This window comes from Harpia harpyja, chromosome 12, assembly GCF_026419915.1.
Source record: "Harpia harpyja isolate bHarHar1 chromosome 12, bHarHar1 primary haplotype, whole genome shotgun sequence".
NCBI classification, from domain to species: domain Eukaryota; kingdom Metazoa; phylum Chordata; class Aves; order Accipitriformes; family Accipitridae; genus Harpia; species Harpia harpyja.
Genome location: NC_068951.1, coordinates 3403322 through 3412500, shown reverse-complemented (window position 1 = coordinate 3412500; position 9179 = coordinate 3403322). Strand labels below are relative to the sequence as shown.

Below are 9179 nucleotides of genomic sequence, written 5' to 3'. Positions count from 1 at the left end.
TTTTTTTTTTTTAACCAAAATGATTAAAAATGCCAGTGAAAATATTTCTGCTGTGGGAAAGATGCGGATTCCAAGTAAAAAGTATATTATTATCTCTAAGAACAGCCTATGTTACACAGCAGAGACGGTACTGGGAAATACCCCATGGGCCAGTGAGAGCTTTGTCAGAAGTATAAAATGGTACAAATTTCAAAGCAGAACCCCCTAATTATTGTCATGGAAATCTCTCTCTAAACTGTGAGAGAATGACAGAGTATTCAAGCAAATGGCCATCAGGATTGAGATGTCCATCACTCAAGATTTTGATGAATGACTGCAAGTTAGAGATCTGACTGCCTAACCAAAAAAGCTTGCTTCTGCTAAAACTGGCACACAGTACAGTCATGTATGGGTCTCAACGTGATTTTTAAGAGTTGTTTAAGTAGGACATTGGCCCAATGCTTTTTTTTTTGTTAATAATAATTTTCTTCAATTGTCCCAAAAACCCACCACTACGCCTTTTCTTCTTTTTGGAACTGAGTAGCTTTTAGATTTGGGGGAGGGAGGTAGGGTAGAAATCTCCTTTACTGCGAGGTTGAACCCTTGTATGTCAAATCTGGCCTGGAGCAAATTTTCACAGCTGAATTATAAACCCTGTAAACAAGGGTTTATGATGGAAATGCTGACACAACCTTAATTACAAACAGCGTGAAGTGGGGGAGGCTCTGTAATACACACTCCTTTTCACTGCAAGTCCTCCAGCACGCCAAATCTGCCATCCAATGAAAAGCAAATCTTGCTTGTTCTTCCCCTTAATGCTCAAGCAAGCTCGCTGGGACATTTATATCAAATCTGGTTGCTCAATACTGTCCTCTAGAAAAGAAAAAACCCCTTGATTTTGTAATAAAAGTATAATGTATAGCTTAAAAATAAATTAAATAAAGGAAACATTAAAAGATAAATGGAGCAGGATGCTCTATGGCTGAGGTAATTTGAGTGGAAAGGGAAGGAGGGAGTTTACATTAATAAATGATTAAAGGCCTTAACGAGGGCCTATCAGGTTGAACAGTGGAGCATACTTCTCCACCTCTCCTCCTTTAGTCCAGCTTTTTTACATTTGTTCTCAATGCTGATCAATATGGTTTTCATTTACTGATTTCCATAATGCCATATGTGATCTGCTAGCCTGACATAATGAAGGCAGAAAGAGAGCTGAAGTCATTTGAACATTCTCGCTTGCATGTCTGTCGCCAATTTAGAAAATAAATATCTATTGAGAGTTAGAGTTTCCTCCTGTCTAGGAGAAACATGGCAAGATTTGCATATGCAGATTGCAAAGCCTTCCCCCTCCACCCCCTGCCCCGTTTTTTTTTTATAGAGAGGAATAATGTGGAAGAGTATCTTCCCCCATGTGTTTTAGTGAGTATGTGTTCTTATAACAAAGAAGAGATACTCTTAAAGTTTAAAACTGAATGAGAGTTGGCTTCCCCTCTTCGCTCTAGCTGAGACTTGCTTGGCATCCCAACGAAAGTGAAGCTTTTCTGTCTGCTGAGTCACACCGACCCACTGAATACCATTAGAGACCACATTAGTTTGATAAATAAGGAAGGATGGTCTGTATTAAGCAACATATATTTTCAACATGCCATTGTCTTCATGAGCAGAGTCTAAATCAATATTGGAGAGAGATTACACTTGTAAACCGAGTTCTTTTGCCCCTCTCAGAAGTGTGAATTAGGCTTTATAACAATGGTGTTATACATATGCTGTATCTGTTTAATAAGAAAGCAAGACTGGCAGGTACCTTCTGGAGGGTTGGAATTAGGGTTCCTGCCACCTGTAAAACATTGCTGGCATAGAAACAGTGTAAGGGCCATAACTGAATCGTAAAAATGTAAATGGCTTACGAGAGACAAGACGCTACAGCGGGTTTATAGGTGTTTGGCAGCCAATTTAGTTCTTTCTCTCAGTCAAACCTCATAGGAAGGGATGAAACTAGAGGTTTCAAAATACCTTGCCCTTCAGTGGTAATCACTTCCCATAGATGCCCAACTGATTTAATGAATTCTGTTTATAAAAAGTGAGCGATACGTTCAGTAATGTACTTGAGAGCGTCATTATTTGGGTGATTCCATCATGACCCAAATTCATGATTCTCTACCAGACCAAAGAGATGTGATCTTTTGAATTACATCATACACATGAGAACACAACATTTCCTGACTGCTGTGCATGGTGGCCAGCAACATACCGTGATGCTCCAGCTGGAGCGCAGTTTTGTTTGCTGCAAAGGGAGGATTCTTCCCAGAAGAAGTTTTGCTTTTAATACACAATACAAAACCAGCAAAACAAGACATGAAAAATTACAGTACGCATTAAATTTAGGATTCAGGCTGCTGCTTTGGCTTTACGGATGAGCAAGTAAATTATGTTGTAGTAGAAAAGTTTCAAAGTTTTGCCAGTCGCTCAGTTGAGCATCAAGCCGTAAATATATTAGTTGAGTTGCTGTTAATAAAACTTGCAGTTCATTAAGGATATCTGACAGAGAGAAATCTGTGTAAATAGGGATTAGTGGCTGGTGAGCAAGCTTTCTGTCATAAACAAACTTTGAGGTTCAAAAGAGTTTAGTTAACAATTTAAAGATTCTTTCTCATGGTTTTCCAGCATTGCCAACTCCTCATCTACAGGAAAAAAAGCTTGAAAAAGCTGTACTTTATACACGTTTTCCAAGTTCCACAAATTGCTACATATATAAAATACAACAATGGAAAAAAACACTGCTGAATTCTCAGAAGGGATGTCAAAATTAAAATACTCTGATGATATTGTTAAAATTATAAAGGGTCTCCGTCTAGAAGTGAAAAGCAACATTAAAAGAATTTCTTCTACTTCTGTTTCTATCACACTTTTGCATCTCTGTTTACCCAGTGTAACTAATGGTAAGGGATTTCAGCTTTCCAATTATGACATTGCATTGACCTAATTGGGTTTCTGCAGGGCTTCAGGGAATTCCCTGTTTAAAGACTTTGTTCCCACTAAATTAAGAAAGATTTAGAAGCATGGCAGTTTCAGAAAGGGACAAATGAACCTACTGATCCAGAGCTGGAAAAATAAATTCTGGAATAAACTTGACTGCAAGCAGCAGAAATACAAACCCCGTGCCTTGAACTGTAAACTCCTTGCAGCAGTCTTACCGGGACTAATAAATCAGAGTCGCTGTGAGCCTAAAGAAGAGACGTGAAAGCTCTAATAATTGCTGTCTCCTGTCTAACAGCATGGAGTGAGCACGGAGCGAGCGCTGCCGCCCGCCAATCCACAGGCTGCGATTAACCTCCCAGCCAATTACAGCCTCATTGGCAAAGCAAACAAGGAATTATTGGCTGTTTAGTCAGGCTTTTCTTCTCCCGCTCTGTCCCCTGGTTCTCATTCTGGTTTTTTCTCCCCTTTTCCTGTTAGGCAAAAAAACCCCATCTGCAAACACCTGATATTCATCTGAGTGGCTGCAGTTGTACAGTCTTGTTAAATTGTTACCACCTTTTCCACAAGCAGTTTTGGCAATTAACCTCGTGGTCATACACTTCAAAGGAAACAACTGTTGAGTTTAACCTCCTTGAGCTACCATGGATTCCTTTATGATTTTTCTTCAAACACTTTCATCGCGAACAAAAATGCAGACTGATAAGATTCATGTTTATTTTTCCATTTTGTCAGTTTATTAAGATGACAAATATCTTGACCACTTACCACTATTCTGTGCTCCTCAAACTATATGCTGAAAGAAGCTCTCCTATTAATTCACATTTCTAAGGCAGGGTACTCTGCTTGTTGGAATCCACGCATTTGATACATCTGACCCTTCCTTGCCCCTGTTTGCAAATCTCTCATATATTTCTCCCAATGCCTAAAAGCTCAGAAAACAGAAAATACAAGTAGAGTTAATGCTAAGGACATGAAATGCCATTAGAAATGTATATATATGTATTTTGTAAAACTCTGCCATTACTAAGAGACAGGACTACTTGACACACTAAAAGAGCTAAAAATCCCTCCACCTTCAATTAGAATACCAGTTAGCGAGATCAGGATCTACGTTAGTACAAACTAAGTTAACTTTTCCTTCTGTCTAAACTTTTGACTACAACATACATTAATTTACCAGACTGTGCAGCTGCTCCTTAAGCAACTGGATAGCTAATGATAGAAAAGTACCAAAGCAAATACTACAGGAGTGCGATCAAATTACTTGGAATGTTGTTCCCCCCCCATTTCCATTCTGGTATTATTGCACATTTTTTCTCCAAAGTAATCACAAAAATGTAAAAAGGGTTATTCTTAGGAGAAGCTTCCAACAGAGAGCTAAAGAATACCAAAAAAGTGTTTGAATGACCTTTTGCTACCGAGCAAGCGCACCCTGGCTGTGCTAATGGCCACGCTGCAGTAGGGCTACAGGGGAAGCATCACTTTCCTCCGGCTGCAAACTGCCTTGGGTGGGAGGGAGTGGCTGTAAGGGAGAAGGAACAAAATATTTGTCTAGGAAAAGAATGTAACAAAAGTTTCGTATCTGTCTTGCCATGCAAGAAGGGAAAGCATTTGGGCAAGCATATGGCATATGTTTCAGCTTGTGAGGGAGTTAAAAAAAAAAAATATCATGATGTTACGTGCAGTTCAGACCAAATAGAAAACTTATTCTGACTATTCTCATTTGTCAGAGGCTTTTCAAAACTAAGCAGATCTCTTCATAGCTCTAAATGTCAAAGAAGGAAGTAAGCGGTGGGTATTGAGTTTACATTTTAGGCTCTCTTTTGACTGTTTCCACTTTTAATTTTAATATGCTTGTCAACAAAATGAAAAACTCCTTCACTCAAAAAAAAAAAAAAGAAAGAAGAAATTAGCACATTAAATGATACATGGGTCTGGTGCTATGTTGCACAGTTCAGTGAACCCCTGCATAGATCAGCAAGATGGCTGGAAATGTCTCTTTCCGTCTGTTTTTCATCTCGAAAGCCTGTGTACTCAGCAGAGTGTGAAGAGTGCCTCTCTCCCCTCCAAACGCTCTCCTGCTTGCCCCCCCAAAAGCCCCTGCAGCAGAGAACAGGAACTAGAGCAAATGCTTTTGTGAATTAAGAGATCTTGTGAGCGTAAATTTGGTCAGGCTGCTCCTTTCTGCAGGCCAGACCCGGCTGCTGCCCCAGGATGTGAACTGTCAGTTTGCATAGCTGGTGATGAGTTGCAGAACCATCAGTAAAGGTGAAGACGGCAGAAGCAAGAAAGATTCAAGACTGGTGGAAATCATTTCACAAGGAAAATTTCAGCCATCAGTGGGAGGAAGCTTTGAAAAATGCTGCCATTTCCGAGTCAGAACGAAGGAAAAATTAAATTACTGCCGGTGAGGCGAGCCAAAGTCGCATCTTACCCTAGGGAGAGGTTTGATAATGGTAAACATTTGACAGCTGGCCTGAAGTTGTTATCGTGTTCTAACAGTTGTTATAGTCTGAATGAACATTTCTGATAAGAGAACAGAAAGAAAAACACTAAACCATTTTTAATTTCTCGCTTTCTATATTTTAAGCTGCACTGCCCAAAGCTAAACAGGTTTAAAGCAGTTTGCCACCATCAGTCCGATTAAAGCTTCGGTTTTTACACGAAGCAACGGACTACAGTTTGAAAGTAACAGCAGCACCACTTCAGCTGAACCGACATCAAGTGCATATAGCAATACCTTAAGAAGAATTTAAAATAACTTCAACCCACTTGCTTTCAATATCCCTTAAATATCCCCTCTCTGTTTCACAAAGAGTAGTTACAAGAATTAACCCTAAATTAGAGTGAAATTGAAAAAATTAATCAATTTAAGTATTTAACTTCAAGTTCTACCACAAAATCTTGTTTCTTTATTACTTTACTTCAAGCTGTTGATGTATAACCACAAAACTTTAACTCCCGGCCATCATGTAACAAAGAATAACTAGACAGACATGTTAGAAAGGTAGCAACCTCAGTTCCACCTGACCAGAGCAATAATGAATGAAAAACAGTTCTGTTTAAGCAGAAAAAAGTATGCTATCTTCACAGGAAATTTAATTATACGTAAGATTTTTTTTGTGCTCAGTTGTTACTGACAAGGCATGTATTGAGAAGGGAAATATGGCTCTGCTCTGTACTGCTATTAGCACCTCCTCTAGAAAAATACAGCGTGGATATGGAAAGTATATTACATGTATGTCAAAATCAAACTACCATTCTGGCAGTGAGACATAGCTGCTGGGGTTTTTTCTTTTTTTTTCTTTTTTAAATCAGGAATGCATTTCTGAGCTGTTTAACACAGCTTAACCTCACAGAACACACACACTAAACATTTACCTCCCATTAAAAATAATTAAGATGACCATGTACCATGGCTACTAAACTCTGTTTAATAACTTACTGAAATGGACTGTTAGTAAATCTTCATATCACTGCATACCTAAAACCTTCCTGCCAAATGTGCCTCCTTGCTGCAGAGGCAGGCACATACAACTGGCACAGTTAAAGCTGACAGATATGTTTTCCCTGATGGTAATGATCCCAACTACAGGCAAACGATAACACTCTGATTAGAAAGGCAGCATGTAAAACTTGTTCCTTAGATACATAAATTAACTCCAAAACTCTTTCTGTATCTCCTATATTAACAGGTAGAAAGTGTTTCATTACTTTTTCAAATGACTCTACCCCATCTTAAAGCAAGAGTGTATAAATTGATATTAAAGTATGGTATTTTGAGAATGTTTCAAAGTAAGGTCAAACTCGTATTAAAAAAACCTACTAGTGTAGGCTAAAATAACAGTCTGGCTGAGCAGCCTTCGGTGCATCTGGGTTCAATTACCCACTACATCCTTGCTATGTTTTCTACTAGCAAGAACAACGCAAGCAAGGCTTGGAGTTCATGAATAATGTCAAAGTTAGGTTACTCAGAAGAGGAATGAGATAAATCATCCAAATATCACAGTCATATTGGCAGACAATTTTTTCCCCTTTACTTCATCACTGAAAGCAGCACACAAATATTGCATAACAACAAACAGAGGACAAAAGTCCTCACCTCACAAGGAAGACTGAACTCAGCTGGAATGCCTGTTCTCTTATACACACTCTAAAAGAGAATGAAAAGCACACGCTAAAATGATAGCTCAAAAAAGAGGCAAAACCCCAACCTAATAGACAAGGCAAACAAACATGATTTACCACACTGTCACCCTGACTGACTTTTTTTTTTTTTTTTTCTTCATGTTTGACCCTGGAACAATGAGGCTGGATTAACATTCATTATTTGCATTCAACAAGCTGCTGTGTGGAGCAGGAACTGCTCCAGCACCAGCCTCCTGAAAAACAGAAAGTGGCTGTGACACTTGTTGAAATGTTGGCTCTCGCCTTTCTAACTAGCCCACCGGTGCCCAAAACTACAACCAAAATACAAGCATCCTGTGTCTTGCTTTCATGTTGTCAAGCTACTTAATGAGGATTTAAGACCTGGGCAGGTAAACAACATACTGGGGCTCACCTCAGCAGTGCCCCGGGGTACGAGGATGCCAGACTGAGAGCAGCCGTCCTAAGGATCGCATCAAAATTGGGCTACCATGTCCAATGCAAACAGCGTAAACAGAAATTAGACTCCGACGTCACAAGCCCTCCCAGAGGATAGCTGCCACATCCCTGCACCACACACCTCAACCTTTCTGACTAGTCCAAAATTGTGAGATTGTACTTAGATCATTAATAAAATCACAACAGCGGCTCTGTCTGCAAAGATAGATGCTCCTCCAGGGAATGCGAAGATTGTCATTCGCTTCCATCAAGGCCCATTAAAAAAGCAATTGTCAGTAAAGTTGCTCAAAATTATGTATGTTCTGGGAACACTGTATAAAGTATTTTTGAAGTACCACGTTTAATTCTGAGCAGCTCTATATGAAACATGGTAAAAGCTAGCAATAAATCGCTATCATCAAAAATGCGTTTGTTTTGTATGAGGAGTTATTTTATCCATTCTGTATTCTGTTTGCATCAAAGTAGTAACACATTTGCAAAATGATCAATCAGGTTAAATTTAGAGGAAAAAGTGTCTTACGTAGACAGCGTTTGTCAGAACGCTTCCAAATTAGAACATAACAAGATTTTAAATCATGGAGTATCCAAATGCCCCATCATATATATATATATATATATAAATTATAAATTCATACCACTGTAATGTACCTAATTATATAAGGTCATTTCTTATAGAAAAGCACTAGTATAAAAGTTTCATGCAAGAACAGCCTGGCTGTTTATTAATTTAGTATTGCAGATGAGGAGCCCTCCACTGATTGTTATATGGACATGTATGCAACACACTCCTGCATTCCATAAAAGCAACCTACCCAGCTTACAAAATATTAACCAGCAATCAGAATCACAAACTGAATGGATCTCAAGGGTTAGTCCCTTCCTATACCTGTGCATAAGCCACCATCTCCCTCTCCCAGCACTTGCCTTCTGCTTACCTGTTTCCCTGGAAACCAACATTTACAATGAATGCTATAGATACACAGAGTAATTAGGCATCTTTTGAAGCAAACCTTCTAAGCCGTTTGCCGTCTCAGGAATGTTTTAACTTCTGGAACAGAGAATGATCTTGGTTTACAAAGAATATGAATGCAGCCCTCAGATGGACCAAGCTCAGAGCTACAGGGAGGGAGAATCTAAAGGAAAAAACCACCCTTGGACAGGTCATCACCAGAGGCAGGGAATGGTAAGTTTTGGCAGTGACAATCTAGATTTTGCTGGCTATTCTCCCACTGGGAGCAAAGCTAAATATCACGGTGAACCCCTAACGTACTATACAATGTGAGGAAGACATTTAAAACTTATTTCTAGAGGTAATTTTAAAAACTATGTGTGCTACATGCACACACCTTAACACACTTCTGTTTCATCAGGGTCTTATTTTCTCACAATCTATATTGCTAATGGCTACTGAAAGGCCCTAAAAAGTCAGTTGATGCTGAAGGAACCGAGCCAGCAGCTGTTAAAAACCTCTGCTTGGCCAATTTACACAATTAGTTTTGCCAAGATTTGGTGGGGATCTATCAACTTTCAAAGAACCAACTTAGACTTTGCTGAGCTCATATTAGCCAAATGGTACCTATTTATTAAACAGGGAGGTGCATTTGTAGTTTCCAAGG

At 39.1% G+C, this 9179-nt stretch overlaps 1 protein-coding gene across 11 annotated transcripts in view; it reads right to left on the bottom strand.

Moving 5' to 3' along the window:
- Positions 1-9179, bottom strand: part of BCAS3 (BCAS3 microtubule associated cell migration factor) — a 374723-nt gene that overhangs the window by 160204 nt on the left and 205340 nt on the right. The gene's annotated exons all lie outside the window — the stretch shown is intronic.